At 39.6% G+C, this 9,795-nt stretch overlaps 1 non-coding gene across 1 annotated transcript; it reads left to right on the forward strand.

Annotated features, from left to right (window-relative positions):
* The first annotated feature begins 9,272 nt into the window (after positions 1-9,272).
* LOC129087865 (small nucleolar RNA SNORA20) lies at positions 9,273-9,407 on the forward strand. The gene has a single exon (XR_008530955.1). It is a non-coding gene; the product is annotated as a small nucleolar RNA SNORA20 (small nucleolar RNA).
* Positions 9,408-9,795: the final 388 nt, after the last annotated feature.

A 9,795-nucleotide genomic window follows, 5' to 3' on the forward strand; every position in this document is an offset into this window, starting at 1 on the left:
TTCTCATCTGTCCATCCTCAAACCCTGTCAGTGCTTTAAATAGGCAGACTCAAGATTTAGCTCAGTCCTGAGAAATGTTCCCTTAGCATTTGTTTAACTACTGTTTCTTTATCTACTCACTTTTCTCCTTCTGAATACCTATTACCGCTCTGTTCAATTTCCTGTTCTTACCCACCAATCTACTATCTTTTACCTACAATTTCTATCTAGCTTTTTGCTCTATGTTTTGACATTATTGCTAGAACTTGATCTTCAGAGCCACTAAGTTGTGCCTCAATAAGGACCATTATTTTATGTACTGAGTATTTTCATTTTCAAATTATGTATTTAATCAATAGGGAGTCTTTTCTGTGCAGCATGTAGATCACCTCAAGTAATTTAATTTGACTCCCCTCAAGTACTTCTTATTCTTTTTTTCTTTTTGCTGCTCTGATGGGGCATTTCACTGCTCTTCCCTTGAGTTCACCTTTCCTTTCCTCTGCTTCACCTAGTTGGCTGTTGAACCCATCTAATGTATTTCTCAATTCAGTTATTGTGTTCCTAAGCTTTCTGACTTCTATTTGGTACTTTCTTATATTTTCTATATCTTTGTTGAAGTTTTCATTGTGTCCATCCATCCATTTTGCTCCCAAGTTTGGTTAGGATCTTTATGAACGTTACTTTGAACTGTTTATCGGGTAAATTACTTATCTCCACATTTTATTAAGGTTTTTTTCCCCAAGGTTTTCTCATGCTTTTTTGTTTAAAACATATTCCTTTGTTTCTTCATTTTTGTTTGATTCTCTGTATTGGTTTCTATGCATTAGGTTAAAGAGTTACCTTTCCTAGTCTTAAAGGAATGGCTTCCTGTAGATAAATCTTATCATTCAACCCTGCCCTAACTCTTTACAATTGTCGCTGTGGCCTGTTTTAAAGAACAGTCATGCCCCTGAGGGGAGAATCTCAGTCAGTACCTGGATTTAGACTGATAGGAACCCAAACCCTCAGGCAGTAACCTTTAAATTTGCAAATATTCAGAGTCCTGTGGAACCTCAAGCAGAAGCCCTGCTGGCCATTGAGAGTCAGGTGACCTGGAGATACTTCCTAGACAGGAGCTGGAAAAATTAAGGCTCCAGATGGGCATATAAACTCCTCCCGGGAGACACCAGTGAGTTGCAGTGATGCAGAGGGAGAGTGCAAAGATGACATTGCCCAGCCTGTGTACACTGAGGACACTTTAGGAAGCCTCTAGAGGTGTGCCAAACCTGAAGTTTGTCCCTTGGGCTAAAGCTCCAGGACAAGCAAATAAACCTCTTTGACAGAAAGAAAGGGGGTATGTTCACTTTTCTGTCTCTACAGTGCCCTGTGGCTGGTAGCCTACCAAAAACTGGCTCAAGATATTACTGCCCCAGGGGGCCCAGGAATGCAAGCACCCCTCGTCTCCAGAGCCAGGTAATCAAGAGGTGTTCCTTGGGTGAGAGCTACAAAAACCAGGTCACCAGACACATGTGTGGATGAAAGAGAGGCCACATACTAAACCTGACAAGCTCAGGGGAGGCTTGAGTCATGGCCTCACACACTCAGAGATTTGAAGTAACCACATAGGATGGTCTGAAATTAAAAACTTCTTAACTAAAAGTGAGTCTTGATGGTTAGTCATGTTTCAGGCCTGTATCTTCCTTGATAAAGGTCAACCTTTACCTTAACTGAGCCTGTATTACTGTCTTTTATTATTTAAGATAACAGGACTTTGGAATGTCTGAGTAATTCCTTTTTCCAGATCCCTCGGGATACAATCTCCCACCAGAGGCGCGAGAACTTAGAACCCCTCATTGTTATTGTTAACATGTTAATTGTTAACTTTTAACTGTACTGCACCTGCCTATGTAAAAGAAGTATTCCTTATACACTTTATCCAGTCCCAGAAATTTCCCTGCTTTGCTTTCTCCCGCCTCTCTCATCTATCACCTATGGATTTTGGGTAACCCCCTTATGTTTTCCCCTTTGATTCTGATGTATAAAATAAGTGGTAAAACTGCCATTCTCTGGAGCATTTTCTCAAAATCTCAATCTTGAAATTTTGCTTCCTGGCAATTGTTGCCAGCTTGGCTCAAATAAACTCATAAAAATTCTCATACGATTGGATGTTTCTTATGTTGATGCATGTAAAAGCTCTCCCCAGGAAATACTGGCACTCTAGAGCAGAGCAGAGGGAGAGTGCAAAGATGGAGCCTACCAGCTGGAGTGAGGCAGAGAGAGATGGTGCCTGCTGGGAAGCCAGCTAGAATGGATGGCACCTGTGGCAAGAATAAAGCATGGGGAGGGGCCTTATACAATAGATAGTGTCTGCAGGGAAAATGATAAAATAAAGAGAAAGAGAGAGAGAGAGAGAGAGAGAGAGAATGATGATACCTGCTAGCTAGAGGTAGGCAGAGGGAAAGTGGCAAGATGTGAAGATGGTGCTAAATTAGATGCCTGCCCCTCAAGTCAACACTTTAAAATAAAGCAAATGAGCCTCATTCACACAGAACCTGGGGGCTTCTCAATTGGCTGCCCATGCGCTGAGCCCTGGGGTGGGTGAGTCTCGCTCACAAAGCCCTTGAGAGATGTTTCTAAGATGGTTAAAGTCTTGTGGGCCTCATGGACATCCAGCCCTCTTGGTTTTCAAAGCTAGAAAACCTCTGGGGGCTCAGACATCAGGTGCTGGTCTTAAAAGTCAGGGTGCTAGATGTGCCATTCAAACCTTTGACTCCTCAGAGAGGAACTCCTGGTTTGAGTTCCCTCCTGTCGAGGGCTGCAGGGCTGGGGCTGGGGCTGGGGTTTATGGTGAGACTGCCTCCCAGCCTCTCCTACCTGCTTTGTTGTGGGCCTTCTCTCCTTTGCCTGAGGTGCAGGAGATGCTCAGACAGTTTTTAGGTTTTCTTCAGCTTATTCCATGTGGAGTTGCATATTTGGTGCACCTGTGAGAGAAGCTGAGCCCAGGACCCTCCCACGTGACCATCTCGACCTGGGATCCTCTCTCCAGGGCTTCTATCTCTGTATTTTCATGGCATGTGTTCTGATGGCTCAGCATGTTCCTTCTCTCTTGAGTGGACGAACATTTTTAGCTTGGTCTCTATCCTTCTTTGTAGCTTCTTTGGAACTTATATTTTAGTGTTCATATAGCATAAAGGGCAATAAGGCTCAGGATCTCAGGATCTGGGGCCTGCAACAAAAAGCAGGGTACCAGTCCTGTAGAGTTTCCCTGAAGACTCCTACCCTGGATGGCAAGACAGATGTGAGTTAGCCGTTTATCTTTCCCTTGGTCTATAGACACTTAAGGAGGGGAGACCTGGCACACTCATTGAAATTGAAGTAGGTGTTTCCTTAAGATCTTCACAGGATTAAGTGCCCTGACTCTCAAACAAAGTGCTCACAAAGTACGCTGTAATCCAAGCAAGCCCTGTACCAGCTTTTACTAAAAGGATCCCACAGTACCTAAAGCCTCACTCGCAGCCCAGGGCCCACAGGCTCAGCAGATACCTGGCTCAGGAGAGTCCAGTAGCTTCAAATTGGAAGCGGAAGAAAGGGAACCATGTTCTGGTCACCACATTCCTAGAATCTCTCAGACTTTTTAAATCACAGAGCACTTTCATTGAATGTCAACTACTACCATCCTAGTAACCCGTGTTCAGAATTCCAGGTTTGCAGAACATACTTTGGGAAATGCAGATAAGCATCCCCTTAGGGAGCATCTTTAATGCAAACTGATTTGTTATGTAAAAAATAATTTTCATAATGTAGGCTTTGGTTATGATCAACGTTTCAAAAACAGTGTTTTTGAGAAACCAAGAAAGAAAACCACTGAAAAGGAAATAAAACAAATGTTTCTAACTTTGCATGATGTTATCTGCATATTTTGAAAACAGTTTCACTATTTGGTGAAAATTCAAATGAAGACATACAAAAATTTAATACTCAAACGAGAGAAAAACTGGCATCAGGACGTTCTCTGCTCGCCAAGCTGAAAGAATGTTATTGAAGATTCCTTACATAAATGTTCCTTGACCTTTGAGTGAACCATCAGGTCTTAAAAGTTGCATTAGCCAAAGCAAATTCCCATAGCAAATAAAGTTTTTTGATGAATGCATCAGATTTTTTCCTTCTTCAGCCTAAAGAGGAATTACCACCACCCATCATCAGGAACAGCAAGTTAGCACGTTCATGTTGCTTCTCAAAGACCTTTGGAAGTCTGTGATACAGACTGGACATTGCTCCGGTTCTAAAAAGGAGACGGGGGTCAAGTAGCTGATCAAAAAACTACTCAAGTGCTTATTATGAGGTTGCTACCTGAAACAATCTCTGCGCAAAATGTCCAGTCCACATATTCTATGATACTCTTCCAGTTCTAGATTTTAGGGCATTTGGAGGTGTATTTTAAAATCCATTCTAGAAGTGGAATATTTCAAATAATTTTTTAGTTGAAAAACATCTTTAAAGTTGCATTACATTATATTTCTTTAATAAATAAGATAAGAGTCTGGAAGAAGATTAATAACTGATAACAGAGGTATTTTACAGAGGTTTTTCATGAACGTTTTTGGCCATATGTTTAAAGGGTGCCATTGCACTTCCTACATTGTTTGAACTCTACCCCCCGCCCCTTTTCTCCACTTGCGTAGCATGAGAATGCAGGGGGCTTAAGATTTTTGAAAGCATTTAAATGTCTGGTTTTTCATTGTTTATTATGAAAAGATATGACCCATTTTATTTTCATCTATCTGAATTTAAGAATGGTGTTTATAGAAAAAAATTAAAAAGTCATACCCATTAGGCCCAGTTTTCTCCACTAGTATTAACTGACACTTTACTCACACATTCCATTCAAGTAATTGGGTTCTGAAGGCAAATGTTGAACTTCAAAAAAGAATTAAATAGTTGAAAAATGCTGAAAGCATAGCAGAAAAGCTATGATTTTATGTATTTAAGGTTTTTACAAAGAAAAAGATAAACTTTGAGGTGCTATGGCATTATGATGGTGCTGTGAGAGGAAATAGTTAACCACAGGTCAAAACTCTCAACTTATAACACTGTCAGTACCATCGTTGTGGCTTAAATACTTTTTTATTCTGTCTCCCTCTGTTGGGTGCTTTTGGCACTTGCTAAGGATGAATCTGATTTAAAAGAAACAAGTACTCCAAATCCAAAGTACTTTCTGGAGTCTTCCCCAAAGTACATAACAGAAACAAAATGTGCCTTTCAATATGATGGCTGCTCCTATTTTCTTCTGCTTTACTCGCTCCCAGAGGAGCAGAACTCGGCAAGTGGGCCTCTCCCTTCAGGGTCTCCACTTAGTTGCCATCCCCATCCAGGCCATGTGACCACGCAGCTTCTTTTAAAAGAGAAGTTTTATAATGCCGTGGTTAAGGGCTTTGGAACCGGACAATCATGAGCTCCAAACCTTAGAATTTTCTAGACCTCTTCTAAGCTTCAATGTCCTCATCAGTAAAAAGGGTTTAATAGTCCTACCTCACAGGCTTACCACGAAGATGAAAAGGGATGAGGTTTGAAGAGGGCCTCGTATAGTGCCGGGCAAGTGGCAGCTGAAAATACAGAGCCTCTCTTCTGAGTCTCTGCTGCTCTCCCTTTTCTCCTTCCCTGGAGACATACAGAAAAGAGGTGTTGGGATAAGACCCTGCATTTGCTTTTCCTGATGCATTAAGTCCTTCCCTCACCTATCATCTGTTCTACAAGTTAAGGGTAAGAAGACAAGACTTCTCATAATCAGACCTTGCTGCTGCCCCTTCTCTACCCCAGAATGAACGTTTCTCCAGCTGTCTACCCGAGCCCTCCACGCATCTTTAGGCTCTATGCGAGTTGTCTTCCCTGCCCAGAAAGCTCTTAACTTTAATCCACCCAAGTCCTACTCAACTTTGAGCACAAATAATGCTTATTTTGTGAATCTGAAGTACACTTCCTTCAGCCATCTAAGCTTCTCTCTCATCTGCACTCCCAAGGCACTTTGCACTCAGCTTTCTTAAGTCAAGGATCACCTTGGAGTTTAATGACGAATTGCTATGTCTGTCTTTCCTAGAAGAATATGAGTCTCTCCAGGGCAGAACCCATCTTCTATGCTAAACCAGGGTTTATCCTAGTGTCCGGAACTTAGTAATCAATAAGAGACTTGTAATTAAAGCGAGTGGACACTTATTCTCAATTCTACCATAAATCCTATCCTTTCCCATTCACACCAAATCTCATAATCTCTTAAAATGTTTACTGCTCTGAAAACGTGAAAGACACAATATATACATGTATCAAATCATCACATTGTACACCTTAAATTTGCACAGTGTTATATGTTCATTATACCTCAAAACACTGGAAAAATGAACATACAAATCATAAAAAATAACCACTGATACTCTGCCTCAATTGGACTCCCTTAAAAGCTGACTCTGAATCAAGGATTTTTAATGAAAGCAATTTATTTGAGAGGAGATCCCGAAGCCAGTAGAGGGGAAACTCAGATAAATGAAACAAGGATGGGGAGCCAGTCAATAAATGTGAATTATCAAGCCAGTTTCACATGGGTGACTGGGGTGGATTTCTATGGGAAAACAGTACAAAAGAGAATGTTCTCACCCGAGGAATAAAGGCACTCAAGACTGTATCTGTCTACGCCAGCCATTGGTGAGGGCTGCTGCTGCAGAGTGTCGATCCGCTGGCCCTTCCGCCTGTCACACATGCCCAGGAAGAGTAGCTACCCCCAGGTTTGGAAAGAATACCAGATTTCGCCAGACTCACCGAAGTGGTGAAGCTCACCTGAGGGATAAGAGCAGGGCACCAAAGACAGCATCCACCCCAGGCATTGACTCCCCACTAGAAGCTTCGGTAGAGCCCCAGCCGCAGCAGGCTCAACTACAACCCACTTCCAGAGGGACAAATATGAAATTTAAATAGCAACATTATTCTTCCCAGAGATAGCAGGCCAACACTGACAGGGTAAAAAGGATATTTACAACAGCTGCCCCTTATTTATAGTGTACTTCTAAGATATTGGGCTAAAAAAAAAAAATACATACATAGATCATCACCAGAAGAATGCTGCTCACAGACAGAGGTCACCCTATCACATTCTCACTGCTCTCAAGGGAAGAATCTCCTTTGATGATCCACTACCATATTTAAATGTCCTTGACTTTGAACAATTAAAATGCATTTTACATTTATTGGACATTTACTGTACATCAGTGTGCAGAGCTGAACTCATTTAATCCTCAACAGTTTCATAAGGTAATTAGTGTTATTATTTGTGTTTTTCGTATGGGAAAACTGAAGGTCAAATGAATGAAGGAATCTACTCAAAGTTATAGATTTTTGGCAAGTGGAGCTGAAACTCTCCTCCAAGTCTCTGAATCAGTATTTATGTCCTTAACTTATATTCATTAAGTTCATTGTCCCATATCCTTAACAAAGAGAAAGATCCAGTTAGTCAGTAGTTTTCATATTATTCTTTTTCAAACACCCCTTCTTTAAGCTAAATTATGTCCATTTCTTTAGTCACCTCTCATATATTGTTTTCCTACTTTTATTCATGTATGTTTCTCTCTCCCAAACTCTTAATTCTCTATATTCCTCAGTAAAATATGTTGTACTGAGATGTATACAGACTGCATCTAATTCCTGGCAAATCTATAAATCAAAAAACTATTGTTTAAAATTATCTGTAAGCATTCATGCTAAATCTTGAATTAAACTAGCCAAATAAAAACATCATGAAATTACTCCCGTCTTTTAAAATTATAGCATGTGGAACAAAAGGCAATTCAGAAGGAGAGAAAATTAATTACAATCCTCCAAATCACCAAATGGTGCTTTCAATGGTGAAAGTATTCTGATTATGCTCATAAACTAAGCTAACAAAGAAAATTCCTTCTTCAACCATCACACTCAAGAAAAATTATGAAGTAGATTTATTTTTGCAAATGTGTGGTGAGTTCTTTCATCACAGGAACTTTTCCTCTTCAGACTCTTTAAACTGGAAACGTTTCTATTAATTTCATTTTGCTTCTTTGCAAGTCATGTCCAGGGTATATGACATGCATAGGGTGACATGTTTCAACTTTTCTTGAAGATAAGCAATACTGTTGCTCTATGGGTCTTAACCATCAGCAGTTTCCAAAAACGTAACTGCATATTAATCAAAAGCATTAGTTTTTACATTCTATTTTTTAACTCTGCATTATAACCAGATAGAAGAGGCCTAAATGGGAAAAGCACAAATATAGGGTCTATGTCTATAGTACTTGACATTCAGTCTTATGTGGCCCTGAATAACATAGGAGATGCAGCTATTTGCCCCCTTATGACCTGAGTGACTCTTGGTACATATGTTGGCCTTCCCAGCTGGCACTTCCAGATCCACACTTCTCCATCCACCTGTGGGCCCTCAGCACTGAGCTTCACAGGCTCTATCATTATGACCCTTTGCCCTCCGCCTTTCAGTTGGGTTTGCGTTAGCGGGAGCACTGAATTATAAGTCAGTTTTTTTATTTTTATTTTTTAATTACAGCTGACAATCAATATTACTTTATATTAGCTCCAGGTATATATAGAGCATAGTGGTTAGACATTTATATAACTTACAAACTGATCTAAGTCTAGCACCCACCGGGCACCATACATAGTTATTACCATATTATTGATTATATTTCATATGTTGTACTTTACATCCTCATGGCTATTTTGAGAAGTACTAATTTGTACTTCTCAATCCCTTCAACTCTTTCACCCAGTCAGCTAAACCCCCTCCCATCTGGCAATCATCAGTCTGTTCTCTCCATCTAGGAGCCTGTTTTTGTGTTAGTTTTTTAACATCATATTATAGAGGTTTATTCATTCATGCAATAAATATCTATTGAGCAATTACTATGTGCCAATTTTGTACTAGTTATTGGAGATCCAGTGGTTGTTAGATAAATGTAGAGTTTATGAGTCACAATCCTAAAATTTTCCCTTTTGAATCTATTTTGAAAATATTTTTATACTGGGCTGTATTTATTAAGCAATTTACCAATTAAAAATCAAAAACAGTCAACAAATGAGTAGATAAAATAGAGCATTTAGATACAATAAAATATTACTCAGTATGAAAAAGAATAAGTACTGATACATGCTATGTACAATATAGATGAACCTCAAAAATATTAGGGTAAGTGAAAGAAGCAAGATATAAAAGTTTACATATTGTATGACTCCATCTCTATGGAATATCCAAAGTAGGTGATCCCTGAAAACATAAAGCAGATTTTTTTCCCATTAATTTGCTGCTATAGTCTTTTCAGTGATATGAGCAGTTATACGCATGGGATAAAATATCAGTGGACCACTGTCAGTGGAGACAGAATAACCATTTCGTCTCCCTTGCATGCGTAGTCTAGACATTGCTTCCGTGAAAAAAAAAAAAAAAAACAGAAAAAAGGAAAAAAACATAAAGCAGATTGGTGGTTGCAGTGGCCAGGTGGGATGGGAAGTGGGGAATGACCGCTTAGTGGGGGCAAGGTTTTGTTTGGGGTGATAGAAATGTTTTTTAACTACATAGAGGGAGTGTATGCACAACATTGTAAATGTTGTAAATGCCAATAAACTGTACATTTTGAAATGGTTAATTTTGTTACGTGAATTTCATCTCAATAAGAAGCATTAATAAAAGATAAATAAACTGCTCAGTCAGCGTTCTTTCATGAGCAATAACCAGAGATTGCTATATTAAAATGAATTACTTCCAGCTACAGACAAAAATAATTAATGCTTTAATTTGTCCACAAACTAAAC

Source organism: Pteronotus mesoamericanus, unplaced genomic scaffold (genome assembly GCF_021234165.1).
Source record: "Pteronotus mesoamericanus isolate MK-2021 breed Mesoamerican mustached bat unplaced genomic scaffold, CSHL_Meso_final contig_130, whole genome shotgun sequence".
NCBI classification, from domain to species: Eukaryota; Metazoa; Chordata; class Mammalia; order Chiroptera; family Mormoopidae; genus Pteronotus; species Pteronotus mesoamericanus.